The 23106-nt window shown below is 42.1% G+C and overlaps 1 protein-coding gene and 1 pseudogene across 4 annotated transcripts in view; one reads left to right on the forward strand and one right to left on the reverse strand.

Moving 5' to 3' along the window:
* The window catches only part of TNIP2 (TNFAIP3 interacting protein 2), a 49393-nt gene that overhangs the window by 23869 nt on the left and 2418 nt on the right, over window positions 1-23106 (reverse strand). Inside the window, exons 1-2 of one of the 4 annotated variants that reach the window (XM_032333639.1) lie at window positions 17823-17911; window positions 16252-16757 (exon numbers count right to left, since the gene is read on the reverse strand). The exons of the other annotated variants lie outside the window; for them this stretch is intronic. The gene's annotated coding sequence lies outside the window, so the exon portion shown is untranslated. Of the gene's footprint in view, window positions 1-16251; window positions 16758-17822; window positions 17912-23106 lie in introns of those variants that run through there. 4 annotated transcript variants of the gene reach the window in all.
* Window positions 18830-19560, forward strand: LOC116584810 (annotated as a pseudogene).

Below are 23106 nucleotides of genomic sequence, written 5' to 3' on the forward strand. Positions count from 1 at the left end.
AGCAGAGAGCCTGATGCGGGGCTCGATCCCAGGACCCTGGGATCATGACCTGAGCTGAAGGCTTTAACCCACTGAGCCACCCAGGTGCCCCAAAGAACATTATACATTAAAAAAAGGTTTAATACAATAAGAAGGTTTAATACAGTAAGAAAGGGTTTAATACAGTAAGATAAAACAATTATAAGCATATTTGTGCACATATTAACAGACTGGAAAAATATATGAAACAAAAACTGACAACTGAAGAGAGAAATAGTTCTACACTAATGGTTAGAGACCGATACTCCACTCGACAGTGATTAAACAACCAGACTTAAGTAAGAAAACAGAACTTACAGTAAACCAACTAGATCTAACAGATGTACAAAACACCCACCAGCAATGGCCACATACAAGATCTTCTCAAGTACATTTGGGATATTTTCCAGAACAGACTGTATGTTAGACCACGTTATTAAGTCTCAGTAGCATTTTAAGTATTTAAAATACTACTATTTTAAGTAGTATTTTAAGATTTTATTTATTTGACAGAGAGAGATAGCAAGAGAGAGCACAAACAGGAGGGAGTGACAGGCAGAGGGAGAAACAGGCTTCCTGCTGAGCAAGGAGCCTGATGAAGACAAACACTTAACCGACTGAGCTACCCAGGCGCCTCAAATCTCAGTAGATTTAAAAATACAGGTTATAGATTTAAAAATACAGATTATTGGGCGCCTGGGTGGCTCAGTGGGTTAAAGCCTCTGCCTTCGGCTCAGGTCATGATCTCAGGGTCTTGGGATTGAGCCCCGCATTGGGTTCTCTGCTCCGCAGGGAGCCTGCTTCTTCCTCTCTCTCTCTCTCTGCCTGCTTCTGCCTACTTGTGATCTCCACCTGTTAAATAAATAAAATCTTTTCAAATAATAATAATAAAATAAAATACAGATTATCTTCAAAGTGCCTTCTCCAACCATAACAGGATGAAATTAAAAATCAACAACAGGGGGCGCCCGGGTGGCTCAGTCAGTTAAGCGTCTGCCTTCAGCTCGTGATTCAGGGTCCTGGGATGGAGCCCTAGTCAGGCTCCCAAATCAGCAGGGAGTCTGCTTCTCCCTCTCCCTCTGCCTCTCCCTCCGCTTGTGCTGTGTGTCCCTCTCTCAAGTGAATAAATAAATATTTAATTTTTATCTTTAAAAAAAGATTTTATGGGTCTCCAGGGTGGCTCAACAAGTTGGGGATCTGTCTCTTCGTCTTGGTTCAGGTCTCAATCTTGGGGTTATGAGTTCAAGCCCTGCACTGAGCTACAAACTGGGTGTGGGGCCTACTTAAATAAATAACTAATTCTAAAATTATGTTTGGAGGCACAAGATGTATAAAGATGTAATTTTGTGACATCAACAACTGAAAGGGATGAGGACAGAATTGTAAAGGAGCAGAGTTTTTTATGTTATTTAAGCTAACCCACTTGCTTCAAGAAGTGATCATCTGGGACACCTGGGTGGCTCAGTTGGTTAAGGAGCTGCCTTCGGCTCAGGTCATGATCCCAGCGTCCTGGGATCGAGTCCCATATCAGGCTCCTTGCTCGGCAGGGAGCCTGCTTCTCCCTCTGCATCTGCCTGCCATTCTGTCTGCCTGTGCTCGCTCTCTCTCCCTCTCTCTCTCTCTGATAAATAAATAAAATCTTTAAAAAAAAAAGAAGTGATCATCTAAGCACCAGTGTAATTAAGAGAGGATTACAGCAACCCAGGTCTACCTCAACAAGCAGGAGGAAAAAAAAAAACTTCAGACAACCTTTCAGAAATGATAAAGATTAGAGCAGAAATAAAACAGGTCAATGAAACCAGGACCTGATGCTTTGAAAAGGTAAACAAAATTGATAAATCTTTAGCTAGACTCCTCAAAAAGAGACAGAGAAAAAGAGAACTCAAATAAATAAAATCAGAAGTGAAAGGGGAAGAAAAGACACCACAGAAATACAAAGGATTATAACATAATATTATCAAAAATTGTATACCAACAAACTGGACAACCTTGAAGAAATGGATACAACCCTAGGAACATACAACTTCTCAAAGCAGAAATTTCTTCTCAAAGAAGAAATACTAGGATGCCTGGGTGGCTCAGTTGGTTAACCATCTGCCTTCAGCTCAGGTCATGATCCCAAGGTCCTGGTACTGAGTCCTGCACTGGGCTTCCTTTTCAGTGGGGAGCCTGCTTCTCCTTCACCCTGCCACTCCCCTTCTTGTGCTCTCTCTCTCTCTCTGGGTCAAATATAATCTTAAAAAAAAAAAAAGATTCTCTCTCCCTCTGCCCTTCCCCTCCCACTCTTAAAAAAAAAAATTAAAAATTAAAAAAAATAGGGGCGCCTGGGTGGCTCAGTGGGTTAAAGCCTCTGCCTTCGGCTCAGGTCATGATTTCAGGGTCCTCGGATCGAGGCCCGCATCGGGCTCTCTGCTCAGCAGGGAGCCTGCTTCCTTCCTTCTCTCTCTCTGCCTGCCTCTCTGCCTACTTGTGATCTCTGTCTGTCAAATAAATAAATGAAATCTTTAAAAAAAAATTTTTTTTAAATAAAGACAAGTCAGTACCTATCCTTCTCAAACTATTCCAAAAAAATAGAAGAGGAAGGAAAGCTTCCAAATTCATTCTATGAGGCCAGCATTCTCCAGATAATGAAAACCAGATAAAGACAAGAAAGAAAGAAAGAAAGAAAGAAAGAAAGAAAGAAACTAACTAACTACAGGATCTCTGATGAACATATATGCAAAACTCTTCAACAAAATATTAGCAAACTGAATCCAACAACACATTTTTTTTTAATTTTACTTATTCATTTGACAGACAGGGATCACAAGTAGGCAGAGAGGCAGGCAGAGAGAGAGAGAGGGAAGCAGGCTCCCCACTGAGCAGAGAGCCCGATGCGGGGCTCGATCCCAGGACCCTGGGATCACGACCCGAGCCGAAGGCAGAGGCCCCAACCCACTGAGCCACCCGGGCGCCCCTCCAACAATACATTTTTTTAAAAAATCTTTTACCATGATCAAATGGGATTTACTCTAGGGATCCAACCGTGGTTTAATATTCAAAAATCAATCAATGTGATACATCACATTAATAAAAGAATGGGTAAAACCCATATGATCATATCAATAGATGCAGAAAAAGCATCTGACAAAGTACATCATCCATTCAACAGGGGCACCTGGGTGCCTCAGTCAGTTAAGCATCTGCCTTGGGCTCAGCTTATGATCTCAAGGTCCTGGGATCAAGCCCCATATCGGGCTCCTTGCTCAGCAGGCATCTCCCTCTCCCGGCATGTGCCCTCTTGCTCTTTCTCTCTCACTGTCAAACAAACAAAATCTAAAACAAAAACAAAAAAAAAAAAACCCACCGCTCAACAAAGTAGATTTAAAGAGAACATACCTCAACATAGTAAAGGCCATATATGAAAAACCCACAGCTAACATCATATTAAATGGTGATAAACTGAGATTTTCCTCTAAGATCAGTAACAAGACAAAGATGTCCACTCTCACCACTTTTACTCTTCATAGTACTGGAAGTCCTAGCAACAGTGATCAGGCAAGGGAAAAAAAAAAAAAAAAGGCATCCAAATTGCTAAGGAAGAAAAAAAGTCATCATTTATGTGCAAATTGTGATTCCAAAATTTGAAGAGAAAGAACTGGACCTTGATCATCTTGGCATTCCCCTAGGCTCATGCTTAAAAGAATGTTCAGTTAACACCTTTATAAGGTAGTAAAGGTGCCCCCAATTTAACTTTATAGTCACTTCCTATGTTATTCTCTACACTCTTCACTCTAATTATACTGGATTAACACTACTCCAGAGCCTGGCACAACACTGACACTGCACACATGCTTGTGAAATGAATATATGATACTCAATATTGGGAGAAATGGAAAAACATAACCCACAGTGCCTGTGCATACACACTCCATTCCTACACAGAAGATGCTCAATAAACAAACACTTAAGTGGCAATGGTAGATGATACTTCCATCTTCTGAGTACCAAGTAAATGTAAAAGATTATGCTATGTTCTTTATATATGTTGAATCACGATCCTTACAACATAAAAACTCATAATTACTATACATCTACTTTTATATTTTATACAAAGGCTACAATCCCTATTTTCTCAACTAGCATATCAGCATCTTTTTTTTAAGACTTTATCTGAGAGAGAGAGAGCATGAGCGGAGTACAGGGTGGGGAGGTAGTGGCAGAGGAAGTGGGAGAAGCAGAGTCCCTGGTGAGGAGGGAGCCCCATGTGGGTTGTGATCCCAGGACCCCAAGATCATGACCTAAGCCAAAGGCAGATGCTTAACCAACTGAGCCACCCAGGCACCCAGTATATAAACTTCATAAAGATAGGAATCTGCCTTTCTTGATTCTTCCTGCATTTCCAGGGCCTACCGCAACATATAGCATACAATAGGCATGCGACAAATATCTAATGACTGGTTGAATAAATACATGATTAGTCCTATAAGGTAGGTCTTATTTTAGTTTTACTGATACGAAAACTAGAACATTAAATGACTTGCCCAAAGTAACATAGCTAGAAAGCATCAGAACCAGATTTAAAGTATATTGTTCTTCAATGTTTAATGTAAAACTTGCTTCCCCTTGGTGCCCAATAATGAACAAGTATTATAGCCCAGAGTACTTCTACTCTTGTGAGCTTCCCACAAGGAAACTTAGCAAGTTTCATCTCTTAAAGACAATGAAAAGGTGGGGCTCCTGGGTGGCTCAGTCATTAAGCATCTGCCTTGGGCTCAAGTCAGGATCCTAGGGTCCTAGGATCAAGCCCTGCATCAGGCTCCCTTTTCCGCAGGAAGCCTGCTTCTTCCTCTCCCACTCCCCCTGCTTGTGTTCCCTCTCTTGCTGTGTCTCTGTCAAATAAATAAATAAAATCTTAAAAAAAAAAAAAAATGAAAAGGTGATGCTCACGACAAAGGTTATCCCTGGCTTTTTAAAAGAGTAAAAGGTGCAACATATTTATCTTCTGGACAGCAATGTAGAAGGATCAGAGGCATAGCTAGACAAACTGGACAATTATTGAGCAGCATCTTAGTTACGTACTGATAAGTCCTGAATTCCTGAATTATTTATTTGCACTTTAGTTCTACTTTCTACATGTTACAGATTGGTCATGTTCTTGACATACTATCATTTATTCTCATTTATACTACCTAAAGACAATGAGAAATTGTTGCTAAATATCTAACAATAACAGCATGAGAATTAAGCCTTTCAGGTGACAAGGAGCACAACACATGTACTCGATGTTTATTTTCTATCTATGAGTCATCATCAACACCTTGGACTGAACAAGATGTTATTAAACTTTTCCAATCAGACAATTTTTCACTAGATTTGTTAAACACAGACTTAGGTAATACACTATCCTGCTGCAGTTAAGTTCACAAACATATTTCCTGGAAGAAAAGAGAAGAGAAAAGAAAAAAGGAAAAAGAAAGAGGAAAGAAGAAGGAGAAAGAAAAGAAAGCTGATCAGTGTAATACACCACACTAACAGGATGAAGGGAGAAAACCACATAATCATATCAACTGAGGCAAAAGCTATCCTCCACATAATAAAAGCCATATTTGGGGCAGCTGGGTGACTCAGTTAAGCTTTTGCTTTTAGCTCAGATGATGATCACAGGGTTCCTGGACCAAGCCCTGTGTCAGGCTCCCTGCTCAGCAAGGAGTCTGCTTCTCCCTCTCCCTCTGCCTCTCCCCCTGGCTCATGCTGTCTCCCTCACCCCCTCCCTGTCAAATAAATAAATGAAATCTTTTAAAAAAATAAATAAAATAAAAACCATATTTGGAAATCCCACAGCAAACATCATATGCAATGTTAAAAGGCTGAAAGCTTTGTCTCTAAGATCAGGAAAAGTCAACAGTACCCACTTTCAACGCTTCTATTCAAAATAGGACTAGACATTCTAGGCAGAATAAGTAGGGGGAAAAAAGAAAAGAAAGAAAAAGATCCAAACAGGAAGTAAAATGGTATTTCACAAATGACATAACCTTGAATGTAGAAAACTCTAGGGGCACCTGGGTGGCTCAGTCCGTTAAGTATCTGCCTTCAGCTCAGGTCATGATTCCAGGGTCCTGGAATCAAGCCCCATCCCTGCTCAGCAGGGCGCCTGCTTCTCCCTCTTCCTCTGCCTGCTGCTCCCCCTGCTTGTGAGCATGCACTCTCTCTTGCCATCAAATTAAAATAATAATAATAATAATAATAGGGAGAAGCAAGATGGCAGAGGAATAGCAGACTGAAATGACATCAGGTCCCAGGAGTTCAGCAAGGTAGTTATCAAACCATTATGAACACCTACAAACTCAATAGGAGATAGGAGAAAAGAGCAGCAATTCTGGGAACAGAAAATCGACCACCTTCTGGAAGGAAGGACTTGCAGAGAAGTAAATCTGAAGCGATGGGAAGACAGACCACAGGCGGAGGGGCCAGCTCCCAGCAAGCAGTGGAGCAGCAGAGCACAAAATCAAAACTTTTAGAAGTCAGCTCCACTGAGGGACATCACTCCAGAGGCTAAGCGGGGCTGGAGGCCTCATGGGGACAGCGTGGTCTCAGGACCTTCAGGGTCACAGAAAGACCAGGGGTGTCTGATTGTGGCAAAGCTCCCAGGTATCAGATTGGGGAAGCCAGCTACAGAGACGAGCCGAGGAGTGAGCTTTCAGATCGGGTTACCTTAAACCATGATCCAAGGCACAGTTGGGCCACTGCTCTTCGAGCAGGACCCAACAAGTAGCAGATCCAGAGAGACCTCCACCTTCCTCCTCCAGGAGGAACAGCGCAGGAACATGTGGCAGGAAACTGCTGGGTTTGGAAACTCCCAATGGGGGCGTGTGCCAGAGACAGAAATGCTCAGTCACAGGCCAGGTGCGCTCAGAGTGCAGTGTGAGACCAGGGAGATGGGGGTTGGAGGGGGGGTGGACTGACTGCTTCTCTCTGAGGGCGCACTGAGGAGTGAGGCCCCAAGCTCTCAGTTCCTACAGGGCCTCAGATTTGGAGGCTGCCATCTTCATGGCGTCCTCCAGAGCTCTATGAAAGTGTTTAGGGAAGAAAACCTTCTGGGTGTGAATCTGAGCAGATTACTAGGCCTGGCCCCTGGGAAGGGCACTGCAATTCCACCTCAGGCAAAGACATTTGAGAATCACAGCAACAGGCCCCTCCCCCAGATTAGCCAAGAACATCCAGCCAAGACCAAGTTCACCAATCAATGAGAACAGCGGAACTCCAGAGCTAGGGGAAAGCAAAGTATAGAATTTATGACTTTCTCCCCATGATCCTTTAGTCTTGCAAAGTTAAATTTTTTAAAATTTTATTTTCTTATTTTATTTTTTTAACTTTTCCTCTTCCCTATTTTAACATTTTTAACTAGTTTATCTTAACAATACCTTTCAAAAAAAAAAAAAAAACCTCTTTAAACCTTCATTGTTATAGTCATATTTTATCCCTTCATTGTATTTAACCTTATTTTTTGTATACATATAGGTTTTTTTTTCTTTAAATATTTTGGGATACAATTTCTTCCTTTTTTTTAAATTTTATTTATTTATTTTGACAGAGATCACAAGTAGGCAGAGAGGCAGGCAGAGAGAGAAGGGGAAGCAGGCTCCCCGCTGAGCAGAGAGCCTGACGTGGGTGGGGCCCGATCCCAGGACCCTGAGACCATGATCTGCGCCAAAGGCAGAGGCTTTAACCCACTGAGCCACCCAGGTGCCCCTGGGATACAATTTCTTCTAACAGATCAAAATATACTCTAAAACTAGCACATGGCTTTGCTCTAGTCTCCAGTGTGAGCACATTCTCTCCTTTTTCTTTTTCCAACCAACTTATCTTATCCATTCATTTTTTAGTTTTTTTAAAAAATTTTCATCATTACAGTCATATTCCAGCCCTTCATCATGTTTACCTTTATTTTGCATATATGTTTTTCTTCCTTTAAAATTTTGTGAGGTAGTTTCTTCTAAGAGATCAGAATACACCCAAAATCAAGTGGATGGCTCTGTTCTATTCACCAGTCTAATATAGATATAGATTTAGATATAGATATTTATTTTTTATTTTTTAAATTATTCCCCCCCATTCTCCCCCCAGTTTTGAGTCTCTTCTGATTTGGTTACTGTACATTTTGGGGGGGGGGCTCTGCCACCCTTCTAGTATTTTATTCTCTCATTCATATATTCCTATCTGGATAAAATGATGAGGGGGGAAAAACTCATCACAAAAAAAGAACAAGAGGCAGTACCGACAACTAGGGACCTAATCAGTACGGACGTTGGTAGTATGTCAGAACTAGAGTTCAGAATGACAATTCTCAAGGTGCTAGCTGGGCTCAAAAAAGGCATGGAAAATATTAGAGAAATCCTGTCTGGAGAAATAAAATCCCCTTCTGGAGAAATAAAAGAACTAAAATCTAAAATCTAAAATCTAGTTGAAATTTAAAAAGCTATTAATGAGGTGCAATGGAGGCTCTTACTGCTAGGATAAATGAGGCAGAAAAGAGAATCAGTGATATAGAAGACCAAATGATGGAGAATAAAGAAGCTGAGCAAAAGAAAGGCGAACAACTACTGCACCATGAGGGGAGAATTCGAGAGATAAGTGATACCATAAGATGAAACAATATTAGAATAATTGGGATTCCAGAAGAAGAAGAAAGAGAGAGAGGGGCAGAAGATATATTGGAGCGAGTTATAGTAGAGAATTTCCCTAATATGGCAAAGGGAACAAGCATCAAAATCCAGGAGGCACAGAAAATCCCCCTCAAAATCAATAAAAATAGGTCCACATCCCATCATCTAGTAGTAAAACTTACAAGTCTTAGTGACAAAGAGAAAATCCTGAAAGCAGCCTGGGAAAAGAAGTCTGTAACATACAATGGTAGAAATACTAGATTGGCAGTAGACTTATCCACAGAGACATGGCAGGCCAGAAAGAATTGGCATGATATATTCAGAGCACTAAATGAGAAAAATATGCAGCCAAGAATACTATATCCAACTAGCCTATCATTGAAAATAGAAGGAGAGGGGCGCCTGGGTGACTCAGTGGGTTGGGCTGCTGCCTTCGGCTCAGGTCATGATCTCAGGGTCCTGGGATCGAGTCCCGCATCAGGCTCTCTGTTCAGCAGGGAGCCTGCTTCCCTCTCTCTCTCTCTGCCTGCCTCTCTGTCTACTTGTGATCTCTCTGTCAAGTAAATAAATAAAATCTTTAAAAAAAAAAAAAAGTTGGGGTGGCAACCCTTATAGCAGATAAATTAGATTTTAAGCCAAAGACTATAATAAGAGATGAGGAAGGACTCTATATCATACTTGAAGGGTCTGTCCAGCAAGAAAATCTAACAATTTTCAATATCTATGCCCCTAACATGGGAGTAGCAATTATATAAACCAATTAATAACAAAATCAAAGAAACACATCAACAATAATACAATAATAGTAGGACTTAATACCCCCTCACTGAAAGGGACAGATCATCCAAGCAAAAGATCAACAAGGAAATAAAGGCCTTAAATGACACACTGGACCAGATGGACATCACAGATATATTCAGAACATTCCATCCCAAAGCAACAGAATACACATTCTTCTCTAGTGCACATGGAACATTCTCCAGAATAGATCACATCCTGAGTCACAAATCAGGTCTCAACCGGTACCAAAAGATTGGGATCATTCCCTGCATATTTTCAGACCACAATGCTCTAAGCTAGAACTCAATCACAAAAGGAAAGTTGTAAAGAACTCAAATACATGGAGACTAAAGAGCATCCTACTAAAGAATGAATGGGTCAACCAGGAAATTAAAGAAGAATTGAAAAAGTTCATGTAAACAAATAAAAATGAAAACACAACTGTTCAAAATCTGTGGGACACAGCAAAGGTGGTCCTGAGAGGAAAGTATATAGTGATACAAGCCTTTCTCAAGAAACAAGAAAAGTCTCAAGCACACAACCTAACCCTAGACCTAAAGGAGCTGGAGAAAGAACAGCAAAGAAAGCCTAAACCCATCAGGAGAAGAGAAAAAATAAAGGTCAGAGCAGAAATCAATGAAACAGAAACCAAAAGAACAGTAGAACAATCAACAAAACTAGAAGCTGGTTCTTTCAAAGAATTAATAAGATTGATAAGCCCCTGGCCAGACTTAACAAAAAGAAAAGAGAAAGGACCCAAATAAATAAAATCATGAATGAAAGAGGAGAGATCACAACCAACCCCAAAGATATACAAACAATTATAAAAACATATTATGAGCAACTATGTGCCAGTAAATTTGACAATCTGGAAGAAATGGTTGCATTCCTAGAGACGTATAAACTACCAAAACTGAACCAGGAAGAAATAGAAAACCTGAACAGACCCATAACCAGTAAGGAGATTTCATGAAGCAGTCATCAAAAATCTCCCAACAAACAAGAGCCCAGGGCCAGACAGCTTCCCAGGGGAATTCTACCAAACATTTAATGAAGAATTAATACCTATTCTCCCAAAACTGTTTCAAAAAATAGAAATGGAAGGAAATCTTCCAAACTCATTTTATGAGGCCAGCATTACCTTGATCCCAAAACTAGACAAAAACCCCCATCAAAAGGAGAATTACAAACCAATATCCTTGATGAACACAGATGCAAAAATTCTCACCCTAATACTAGCCAATAGGATCCAACAGTACATTAAAAGGATTATTCACCATGAGCAAGTGGGATTTTTTTCCTGGGCTGCAAGGTTGTTTCAACATCTGCAAATCAATCCATGTGATACAATACATTAATAAAAGAGAGAACAAGAATGATATGATACTCTCAAGAGATGCTGAAAAAGCATTTGATAAAGTACAGCATCTTTTCTTGATCAAAACTCTCCAAAGTGTAGGGATGGAGGGTACCTACCTCAATATCATCAAAGCCATCTATGAAAAGCCCACAAATATCATTCTCAATGGGGAAAAACTGAGAGCTTTTCCCCCAAGGTTAGGAACACAGCAGGGATGTCCACTATCACCACTGCTATTCAACATAGTACTACAAGTCCTAGCCTCAGCAATCAGATAACAAAAAGAAATAAAAGGCATCCAAAAAAAAAAAAAGAAAGAAAGAAAGAAAGAAAGAAAGAAAGAAAGAAAGAAAGAAAAGACATCCAAGTCAGCAAAGAAGAAGTCAAACTCTCACTCTTTGCAGATGATATGATACTTTCTGTGGAAAGCCCAAAAGACTCTACTCCAAAACTGCTAGAACTCACACAGGAATTCAGTAAAGTGTGGGGATATAAAAATCAATGCACAGAAATCAGTTGCATTTCGATACACCAAGAGCAAGACAGAAGAAAGAGAAATTAAGGAGTCAATCTCATGTACAATTGCACCCAAAACCATAAGATATCTAGGAACAAACCTAACCAAAAAGGCAAAGAATATGTACCCAGAAAACTATATAGTACTCGTGAAAGAAATTGAGGAAGACACAAAGAAATGGAAAAACGTTCCATGCTCATAGTTTGGAAGAACAAATATTGTGAAAATGTCTATGCTACCTAAAAGAATCTACACATTTAATGCAATCCCTAAAAATACCATCAATTTTTTCCAAAGAAATGTAACAAATAATCCTAAAATTTATATGGAACCAGAAGACCCTGAATAGCCAAAGGAATGTTGAAAAGGAAAGCCAAGATTTGTGGCATCACATTTCCAGACTTCAAGCTTTATTACAAAGCTGTCATCATCAAGACAGTATGGTACTGGCACAAAAACAAACACATAGATCAATGGAACAGAATAGAGAGCCCAGGGCGCCTGGGTGGCTCAGTGGGTTAAGCCGCTGCCTTTGGCTCGGGTCATGATCTCAGGGTCCTGGGATCGAGTCCCGCATCGGGCTCTCTGCTCGGCAGGGAGCCTGCCTCCTCCTCTCTCTCTCTCTCTGCCTGCCTCTCTGCCTACTTGTGATTTCTCTCTGTCAAATAAATAAATAAAATCTTAAAAAAAAAAAAAAAAGAATAGAGAGCCCAGAAATAGACCCTCAACTCTATGGTCAACAAATCTTTGACAAAACAGGAAAGAATGTCCAATGGAAAAAAGACAGGCTCTTCAACAAATGGCATTTGGAAAATTGGACAGCCAAATGCAGAAGAATGAAACTGGACCATTTCCTTACACCACACACACACAAATAGACTCAAAATGGATGGAAGACCTCAATGTGAGACAGGAATCCACCAAAATCCTTGAGGAGAACACAGGCAGCAACCTCTTTGACCTCAGCCACAGCAACTTCTTCCTAGAAACACTGCCAAAGGCAAGGGAAGCAAGGGCAAAAATGAACTATTGGGACTTCATCAAGATCAAAAGCTTTTACACAGCAAAGAAAACAGTCAACAAAACCAAAAGACAACTGACAGAATGGGAGAAGATATTTGCAAATGACATATCAGATAAAGGGCTAGCATCCAAAATCTATAAAGAACTTATCAAACTCAACACCCAAAGAACAAATAATCCAATCAAGAAATGGGCAGAGGGCATGAACAGACATTTCTGTAAAGAAAACATCCAGATGGTCAACAGACACATGAAAAAGTGCTCCACATCACTTGGCATCAGGGAAATACAAATCAAAATCACAATGAGATACCACCTCACACCAGTCAGAACAGCTAAAATTAATCAGTCAGGAAACGACAAATGTTGGAGAGGATGTGGAGAAAGGGGACCCTCCTACTCTGTTGGTGGGAATGCAAGCTGGTGCAGCCACTCTGGAAAACAGCATTGAGGTTCCTCAAAAACTTTAAAATAGAGCTATCCTATGACGCAGGAATCATACTACTGGGTATTTACCCTAAAGATACAAATGTAGAGATCCAAAGGGGCACATGCACCCAAATGTTTATAGCAGCAATGTCCACAATAGCCAAACTATGGAAAGAACCTAGATGTCCATCAACAGATGAATGGATAAAGAAGATGTGGTATATATATACACAATGGAATACTATGCAGCCATCAAAAGAAATGAAATCTTGCCATTTGCAACAACCTGGATGGAATTAGAGGGTATTATGCTGAGCAAAATAAGTCATCAGAGAAAAACAATTATCATATGATCAGCCTGATATGAGGAATTTGAGAGGCAGGGTGAGGGTTTGGTAATAGGGAAGGAAAAAATTAAACAAGATGGGATTGGGAGGGAGACAAACCATAAGAGACTCTTAATCTCACAAAACAAACTAAGGGTTGCTGGGGCAAGTGGGGTTATGGAGAGGGTGGTTGGGTTATGGACATTGGGGAGAGTATGTAATATGCTGAGTGCTGTGAAATGTGTAAGCCTGACAATTCATAGACCTGTACCCGCAGGCAAATAATACATTGTATATTAATAAAATAATTAATTTTAAAAGAAATGAACATAATAATAATAATAAATATTATTAGAAAACTCTAATTATTCCACACACACACACACAGACACGCAAAAAACTTGGAATAAATGAATTCAGCAAATATCAGAAGACAAAGTCAACACACGAGAAACAGCAGTATTTCTACATACTAACAATAAAGAATCTGAAAGAAATTATAAAAGCAATTCCATTTACAACAGCATCAAAAAGGATAAAAGACTTAGGAATTAATTCCCTCAAGGAAGTGGAAGTCTTATACAGTGAAAAATATAAAATGTTACTAAAAAAATTAGGACAAAAGTAAATGGAAACACATGTTCCTAAATTGGAAACTTAATATTGTTAAGATGTCAATATAATGTGAAAATTATGAAGGGAAACCTCACTAAAATGGAATCAGAGGCCAGTGCAGGGAGCCCTCATGCCCTACCACTCATCAACTGCAAAACCAATAGGACAAGATATATCTTGCATTCTGGATAGGAATGTTCTTAATTTTTTTTTTTAAAGATTTATGTATTTATTTTAGAGAGTAAGCAAGTGCACATGCAAGCAGGGGGAGGGTCAGAGGGAAAGAGAATCTCAAGCAGACTCCCCACAGAGCACTGAGCCCAATATGGGGCTCAATCTCCCAACCTCAAGATCATGACCTGAGCCAAAACCAACTGAGTCACCCAGGCACCCCAGTAATGCTCTTAATTTTTTTTTTAAGATTTTTTATTTTTGAAACAAGGAGAAGAGAGAGAGAGAGCACACACAACCGTACAAGTTGGGGGTGACGAGGAGCAGAGGTAGAGGGATAAGCAGGCTCCCCACTGAAGCAGGAAGCCCAACTCAGGGCTTGATCCCGGGACCTCGATATGACCTGAACCAAAGGCAGACGCTTAAATGACTAAGCCTCCTAGGTGCCCGTTATTAATTTTCCCAAGAACATATCTTTTTGCTAGCTTACTTTAAGAATACAGCATATAATAAATGTAACATACAAAGTATGTATTAATCTATTGTTTATGTTATTGGTAAGGCTTCCCATTCTCAGCAAACTATCAATAGTTAAGTTTTCTGGAGAGTCAGGAGTTATTCATGGATTTTCAAGTGCACAGGGGGACAGCACCCATAACCCCCATGTTGTTCAAGGGTTAACTGTACTTAACCACCCCAGCAGAAGGAAGAAATGTTCTCTCCTCACCCCACAACAGCCCGGCCCATGACAGACTGTCACAACTCAGGCAATGAAATTACACTTCAATTCCCAGTTTACAGCAATGGACTGTCTACAAGAGCCCTCCCAGCTCCCCCTTTCCTCCAAAGAAGATCATTCTTTGTTCTCTGGACTTGTCTATGGTTTTGCTGTAGGTTGCACAGGACTTCAAATCTCTGCTATCTGGAATAAACCCACTTTTGCTGGTAAAATAAATGACAGGTTTTTTTTTTTTTAAGATTTTTATTTATTTATTTGACAGACAGAGATCACAAGTAGGCAGAGAGGCAGGCAGAGAAAGAGGAGGAAGCAGGCTCCCTGCTGAGCAGAGAGCCTGATGCGGGCCTCGATCCCAGGACCCTGGAATCATGACCTGAGCCAAGGGCAAAGGCTTTAACCCACTGAGCCACCCAGGCACCCGACAGGTTTATTTTTAAATTTAACTTTACTCAAAGTGATCTACAGATTCAATATAATCCCTATCAAAATCCAGTGGGGTTTTTTTGCAGCAATAGAAAAATTCATCCTAAAATTCATATAGAATCTCAAGAGACACCAAATACCCAAAACAATCTTAGAAGAAAAAAGAACAAAGCAAGACTCATGCTACCTGAATTCAAAACTGACTACAAAGCTACAGTAACCAAAACAGGATAGTACTGGCATAAAGACAGACATTTACACAAAGGGAACAGAATAATGAGCCCAGAGGGTCATGATCCCAGGGTCCTGGGATCGAGCCCCCCATTAGACTCCCTGCTAAGTGGGAAGTCTGCTTCTTCCTCTGCCTGCCCCAGCTTGTGCTTGTGTGCTCTCTCTCTCTCTCAAATAAAATATTTTTTTAAAAAAAAAGAATAATGATCCCAGAAATAATCCCTTGCATATATGGTCAAATGGTTGTTGATAAGGGTGTTAAGACCATTCAATGGGGAAAGGATAATTTTTTCAACAAATGCTACAGCAAAAACTGGACATCCACATGCAGAAGAAAAAAGGTGGACTCTTTATCAAACACCATATACAACAATTAACTCAAAATGGATCAAAGACTTAAATGTAAGACCTAAAACTATAAAACTCTTATAGATAACATAGGCAAAAGCTTCCCAATACTGAATTTGGCAATAATTTCTTAGATATGATACCAGGACACAGGAAGCAAAAGAATTTCTCTGTAGCATGTGATTTTTTAAAAGATTTTATTTATTTATTTGACAGAGAGAAAGAGAGCACAAGCAGGGGGAGTGGCAGGGGGAGGGAGAACCAGGCTCCCCACAGAGTAGGGGGAGGCCAATGTGGGACTCAATCCCAGGACCCCAGGATCATGATCTGAGCTGAAGGCAGTCACTTAACCAATTGAGCCACCCAGGCGCCCAGCATGTGATGTTGTCTGGTAGCATCTCACCCACAGTAGAACTCCTCTCCACAATGGAGCCAGTCCTCTCAAGCCCTGCCACCTTATCAACTAAGGTCATGCAATGTTCTAAGTCCTTGTCAGATTTCAACCATCTCCACAGCATCGTCACCAGGAGCAGACTCCAGCTCAAGAAATCACCTTCCTCGCTCCTCCACGGAAGCACGTCCTCACCCGTGCAAGTGTTATCCTGAGAGGGCAGCAGGTCGCTCACCTCTCCAGGCTCCACTTCTGGTTCTCTGGCTGTTTCCACATCTGCACAGTGACTTCCTCCACTCAGTCTTGAAGCCCTCAAAGTCCTCACCAGGGCCGAAGCTCACTTCTTCCAAACTCCTGTTACTACTGACATTGTGCCATGGGAACATTTTCTTAACGGCATCTGACATGATGAATCCTTTCCAGAAGATTCTCAATGTATCCCACCCAGATCAAGTGGAGGAATCACCATCGATGCGAAATGTGTCTCTTAAATGATAAGACTTCAAAGTCAAAATTACTCCTTGCTCCATGGGCTGCAGAACAGATGTTGTGTTCACAGGCAGGGAAACGGCACTCATCTCGCCATACGTCACCAGAGCTCGTGGGTGACCGGGTACAACGTCAACAAGCAGTCATATTTCGAAAGGAACATTTTTTTCTGAGCAGTAGGTCAACAGTGGGCTTGAGACGTTTGGTAAACCTCGCTGTGAACAGATATGCTGCCGTCCAGGCTGTATCGTTCTGTAGGTAGAGCACGGGCACAGGAGAGCTAACACAATTCTTAAGGGTCCTAAGAATTTTCAGAATAGTAAAGGAGCACCGGCTTCAGCTGAAAGTCACCAGCTGCATTAGCCCCTAACAGAGAGCCAGCCTGTCCCATGAACCTCTGAAGCCAGGTGCTGACCTGTCCTCCGGCAAAGACAGTCCAAGATGGCATCTTCCCCCGAGATAAGGCCGTTGCATCTACATGTGGAGAATCTGCTGTTTAGGAGTCACCTCCATGGGCAATCTGAGCTGGATCTCCAGCAGAACCCAACGCAGCTTCTCCATCAGTACATGCTGCTCCCCCGGCCCCTCTGTGTCTCCTTAAACCTCACAAACCCACTCTGCTAGCTGCAGACTTTTCTTCTGCAGCTTCCTCACCTCCCTCAGCCTTCCTGGACTTGAGAGTCAGGGCCTTGCTCTGGATTGGGCTTTGGCTTAAGGGAATACTAGGGCGGGTCTGATCTCCTATCCAGACCACCCAAATTTTCTCCCTATCAGCAATGAGGCCGTTTGGCTTTCTTATCATTCATGTGGTTCCTGGAGTAATGCTCTTAAGTTCCTTCAAGAACTTTTCCTTGGCATTTGCAACATGGCTGTCTGGCACAAGAGGCCTACCTTTCAGCCTATCTCAGCTTCAGAAATCCCTTCCTCACTAAGCTTAATCATTTCTAGCTTTTCATTTCAAGTGAGTTATGTGTGACTCTTTTCACTTGAGCACTTAGAGGCCATTACAGGTCATTATTTGGCCTAACTGCCATATTGTTGTGTCTCAGGGAACAAAGAAGGGAGAGTAATGGGGGAATGGCAGGTCAGTGCAAGTCATAAAACACACATGCTGATTAAGTTTGCTATCTTTTATGGGCACAGTTCATGGTGCCCCAAAACAAGTACAATAGTAACACCAAAGATCACTGATCACACATCACATAACGAACATAATAATAAATGAAAAATTTTGGAATATCACAGGAATTACCAAACTATGACACAGAGACATGAAGTGAGCAAATGCTATTAGAAAAATGGTACCAGTAGACTTACTTGATGCAGAGTTGTTAAAAGCTTTCCTTCTTTCTTTTTCTTTTAAATAATCTCTACACCCGGTGCAGGGCCCAAACCCACAACCCTGAAATCAAGAGTCACGTGCTCCACCTACTGAGCTACCCAGGCACCCTGTCCAAGTTCCAATTTATAAAAAAACACAAAATCTGAGAAGTGTAGCAAAATGAGGTATGCCTGAAGAGTATTCCTAAAACTCAATAACAAAATAATCAATTCAAAAATGGGCAAAGAACTTGACATTTCTTCAAAGAAGATAAACACATGAAAGAATGGTTCACATCACTAATCATTGGGAAATTGCAAATCAAAACTACAATCATTTTGTATTAAATCACCACAAACCCATCAGGATGGCTGCTATTAAAACAACAACAACAACACACAAAATAACTAATGCTGGGGAGAACACGGAGAAACTGCAACCCTGTGCGCTGCTGGTGGGAATGTAAAATAGTGCAGCCGCTGTGAAAAAAGAGTATGGTGGTTCCTCAAAAAACTACACCAAATTACCCTATGACCTAGCAATTCCACTTCTGGCACATAACCAAAAGAACTGAAAGCAGGGTCTCAAAGATACATTTGGACTCACATATTCCTAGAGGCACTGTTATTCATTACAGCTGAAATATGAAAGCAACCCAAGTGTCTATCAGCAGATGAACAGATAAGCCAAATGTGGTATATACGTACAATGGAATATCACTCAGCCTGAAAAAGAAGAAAATTCTGGCACATGATACAACACAGATAAACCTGTAGGACATTAGACTAAGTGAAATAAGTCTGTCACAAAGGGATGATTCTACTTCTGTGAGGTCTCTAGAGTAGTCAAATCATGGAGACAGATGGAAGAATGGTATCTGCCAAGGGTGGAGGTTGGGGGACAGGAAGGTGGGGAGTTACTGCTTAATGGGTATGGTGTTTCAGTTTTACAAGATCAAAAAAGGTATGGAGATAGACGGTTAAAAACAAAACACACGGTGTGCTTCCTGGACACCACAGGTGTGGAAGCGAACGCCACTCTTCGAGTCGGACGGGCTTCTGAAGCCAGCAGGATGAATGTGGGGGTGGCACATAGCGAAGTAAACCCCAACACTCGAGTGATGAATAGCCGGGGCATCTGGCTGGCCTACATCATCTTGGTAGGACTGCTGCATGTGGTTCTTCTCAGCATCCCCTTCTTCAGCATTCCTGTTGTCTGGACCCTGACCAACGTCATCCATAACTTGCTACCTCCTGGCCAGCTTCTACACCAAGTATGATGCTGCTCACTTCCTCATCAACACAGCCTCGTTGCTCAGCGTACTGCTGCCTAAGTTACCCCAATTCCATGGGGTTCGACTCTTTGGCATCAACAAATACTGAGGGATGGTGCTGGGGATAACACTGGACCAAAGGGCTGCAACATCCTTTCCTCCTCTGTATTGTCTTCTGTATCTTGAAACCCTGAGAACTACATAACCTTTCCCAAACTCCCAGGAAGAAAACAGACTGGAAAATGGGGCTCCCTGGCCTCAGCCCTGCTAAAAACAAATTTTCTTTTAATCAGGAAAGGTGGCAAAGATAAGGGCCAAATCAGTCTCCCTCACAGCAGGAAGCCATGTTTGAGCAGTTTGTTTGGTGATTAAGTTTTTCCAGATCTTCTACCTGCACCACCTACCAGCTCTGTTTTCCTGTGTATTTTCCGTATAATAAAGTTTTTGTTGTTTTTTTTTAAAAAAAAAAAAAAAAACACACAGCTAACACAGCCTATGTGTATAGTAAAGGGTGTAAGCTGTTCTTCTCACTAGAAAGCATGGCAGAACAGGGAAAGAAAAGCCGGGAGAAGAAGCTGGTATGTCAGGACCAAGCAGGGCCCATGAGGCTAGTACCCTGGGGGGTGATGAGATTGGATAGAGCAGTAAGGGCCACATAGTAAATTAACACCATTATCCCAGAAAGTCTTAATTGGAGGAGCTTTGTAAAGCTACCCATATAGGGCTCATGTTACAAGCGAGGTAAGGTCTCAAGTCTTACTGTGGTGGCAAAAAGAACCAGAATTCTCGAGACCGACCTGGCCCTATCACATGCTAGCGACAGCTCAACCACAGATGCAGAAGTCACCTGGAAGTCTCTGCACACCTGAGGACACAGCCTCAGCTACTCTCTGGGAGCCCCTAGTCTCTACCAACCCAGCAATGCTATTCCTAAGAGGCTGGCTGACATGACCATTGAGGAGACCAAGCTATTGATCAATTCTTCTCATTGTTTTCACTCTGCACAGTGTGAAATCTCTCCATTCCTCCACAGTTCTGTGACAGACCCAGATAGATGGAGGAGTAAGCCACAAACATGTAACTGCATAAGATACTGCATTATTAAAATCTCTCTTAAATAACTAAAAATCTTACAACAAAACCTGTATGTCAGGGGTAAAGGAACATATAGATCTAGGACTATAGATCTGCTTGTCTGGCTCCTGCATCTAAAATGAGGCAGATGAGAAAATCCTTGCAATGTGATATGAAGATGTACAGACAGCGAGAACTCAAGCACGCCACTGTGTATACACCTGGTGTGTAAAGGAAAAACAGGGAGGAGGCATGCCAAGAAATGAACACTAGTTATCCCCAGACTGTGGGATTATGGTGGCTGTTATTTTATTCTTTACTCTTTCCTCTGTTTTTCAGATATTTAAAATAACTTTTATAGTAAAATAAAAGGGGGGGCAGAGGGGTACATGTCTCTTTTTCACTCCAAAATCTGGCTGCAGGGCCAAGCCTAGAAGTGAAAATTGTCTTGCGCAGCTCCTCTCTTTGCAGACCTAGTTTCTTTTCTGGGACAATCCAGATAATAGTTAAGGCCCAAACAGGGCACTAGAGTGCACTCAATGTGTATGCCACTTCAAATAGCTATTACAGACAAGTACTATTCCTCTTGCTCCTATTCTGGGAATCCATGGTACTTCACAAAGACAGACATAACATCAATGACAGGGACGAGGAGGAGGGAAAGTGAGACTAAAGTGTGTTATCCGACACTCACAGGCACCGCAGCGCTGTCATCGCTCCCGGCACAAGAGAGCTGTTACTACTGAAAGACTCATTTATGACTAGAGCTGAAAATCACCTCAGAACATAACTGGGGTCCACATGGCCCAGAACCCAGTATGAATACATACACACCAGGAGCCTATGCTCGTGTACTACACACACAAACACCCCAGATCCCACTGTCTACACACACAACACAGAACTGAACATGAACACGCATATTCACAGAACCGTCCATGTTCACACACGTCCCAGAACACAATACAGTCACAACACTCACACCCAATAAGGGGGCAGACCTCTTAGAACTCAAATACATACCCATCAGGACTCCAGACAGGCAGATACCCCTCAGACCCAACACAGACACATCCCCCTCACAACCAAGATGGACAGACATACCTTACACCTAATAACAGCACACAGACACTTTAGAAGACAAACATGGGGGCGCCTGGGTGGCTCAGTGGGTTAAAGCCTCTGCCTTTGGCTCAGGTCATGATTCCAGGGTCCTGGGATCGAGCCCTGAATCGGGCTCTCTGCTCAGCAGGGAGCCTGCTTCCCTTCCTTTCTCTCTCTGCCTGCCTCTCTGCCTACTTGTGATCTCTGTCAAATAAATAAATAAAATCTAAAAAAAAAAAAAAAAAAAGATGACGACAAACATGCACACATGCCTCCAGAATCTACCATAGGCACACAAACTTTCCTTCTGAACCAACATGGGAGCGCCTCCTCAAAACCTAATCACAAGGGACGCCTGGGTGGCTCAGTTGGTTAAGCGGCTGCCTTCGGTTCGGGTCATAATCCCAGCGTCCTGGGATCGAGTCCCACGTCGGGCTCCTTGCTCCACAGGGAGCCTGCTTCTTCCTCTGACTCTGCCTTCCACTCTGTCTGCCTGTGCTTGCTCTCGCTTGCTCTCTCTCTGACAAATAAATAAATAAAATCTTTAAAAAAAAAAAAAAAAACCTAATCACAAAACTTCACAACCAGCAACAACACTCACCACTCATCCTGACACAAACAGAAACAGCCTCAGAACCAACAAAGACACACAAACCTCAGACCCAACACAGGCATACAGACCACTCAGAACTCAACACAGAGCACACATCCTCAACTCAAAGCGGAAACACACCAACACACATCCCCCTTCCCAATGAACACCTGCTCAGAGCCCTCTATATACAACTTGGGGCACAAAAATCCCTCAGAAACCAACATGAGTGTGTATATCCCTCAGACACGACACAGGCACACAGACCTCAAACCTACATGGGCAAACACACATCTCTGAACCCAAAACAGGGACACACACCCCTTAGACCCAACACAAGAACACAAAGACCCCTCAAAACTAACAGGAACACACAACCCTCAGAACACAACACTGGCACATACTCCCCTCAGAAAGAAACATGGATATACAACCACTGGACCCAACACGGGCACAGCATAAGAATACACACCCCTTAGAACCAAGAGACACAATCCTCTGACCCAGATGGGCACACACACTTCTCAGAAGCCAACACTGGCAAACACATTCCACAGACCCAGATGGGCACAGACCCCTCGATCCCACCACAGAAACACTATTCAAAACCAACAGAGACACAGTCCTCTCAGACCCAACATGGGCACACACACCCCTCAAACATGGGAGCACAACATCTGAAACCAACATGCACATACACACCTCAGACCTAAAATGGACACACACACCACCAAGAAGCCACTGAGGTGCACTTGCCCCTCAGAACCCAACATAAATACAACCCTGTAGAACCTATGCAGGCACACAGTCCTCAGACTTAACATGGGCACATACAGCCCTCACAACCCACCACAGGCACGCAAGAGCCGACTCACCAGAACCTAACTCCAAGGCTTCACCTTGGAACCTAAAACAGGTACATTACCCCTTAGAACCTAAAACAGGTACATTACCTCTCAAATCAACAAAGACACACCACTGTAGAACCAACACAGGCACATAACCCTTAGACCTAACACAGGCACACACACTCCTCAGAACCAAGACAGACGACAATCTCACCCAGCTTGGGAACACACCCTTCCAACCTAACACAGGCACACACACCTCAAACCCAGGATGAGAGCACACCCCTCAAAATTAACACACACATACCCCCTCAGATCCAAAACAGAGAGAGACAGCTCTCAGAAGCAAAAAGGACAGACAGCGCTTCAGTGGAACCCAACCCTCAGAC

The sequence above is a fragment of the Mustela erminea genome, chromosome 2 (assembly GCF_009829155.1).
Source record: "Mustela erminea isolate mMusErm1 chromosome 2, mMusErm1.Pri, whole genome shotgun sequence".
NCBI lineage: Eukaryota > Metazoa > Chordata > Mammalia > Carnivora > Mustelidae > Mustela > Mustela erminea.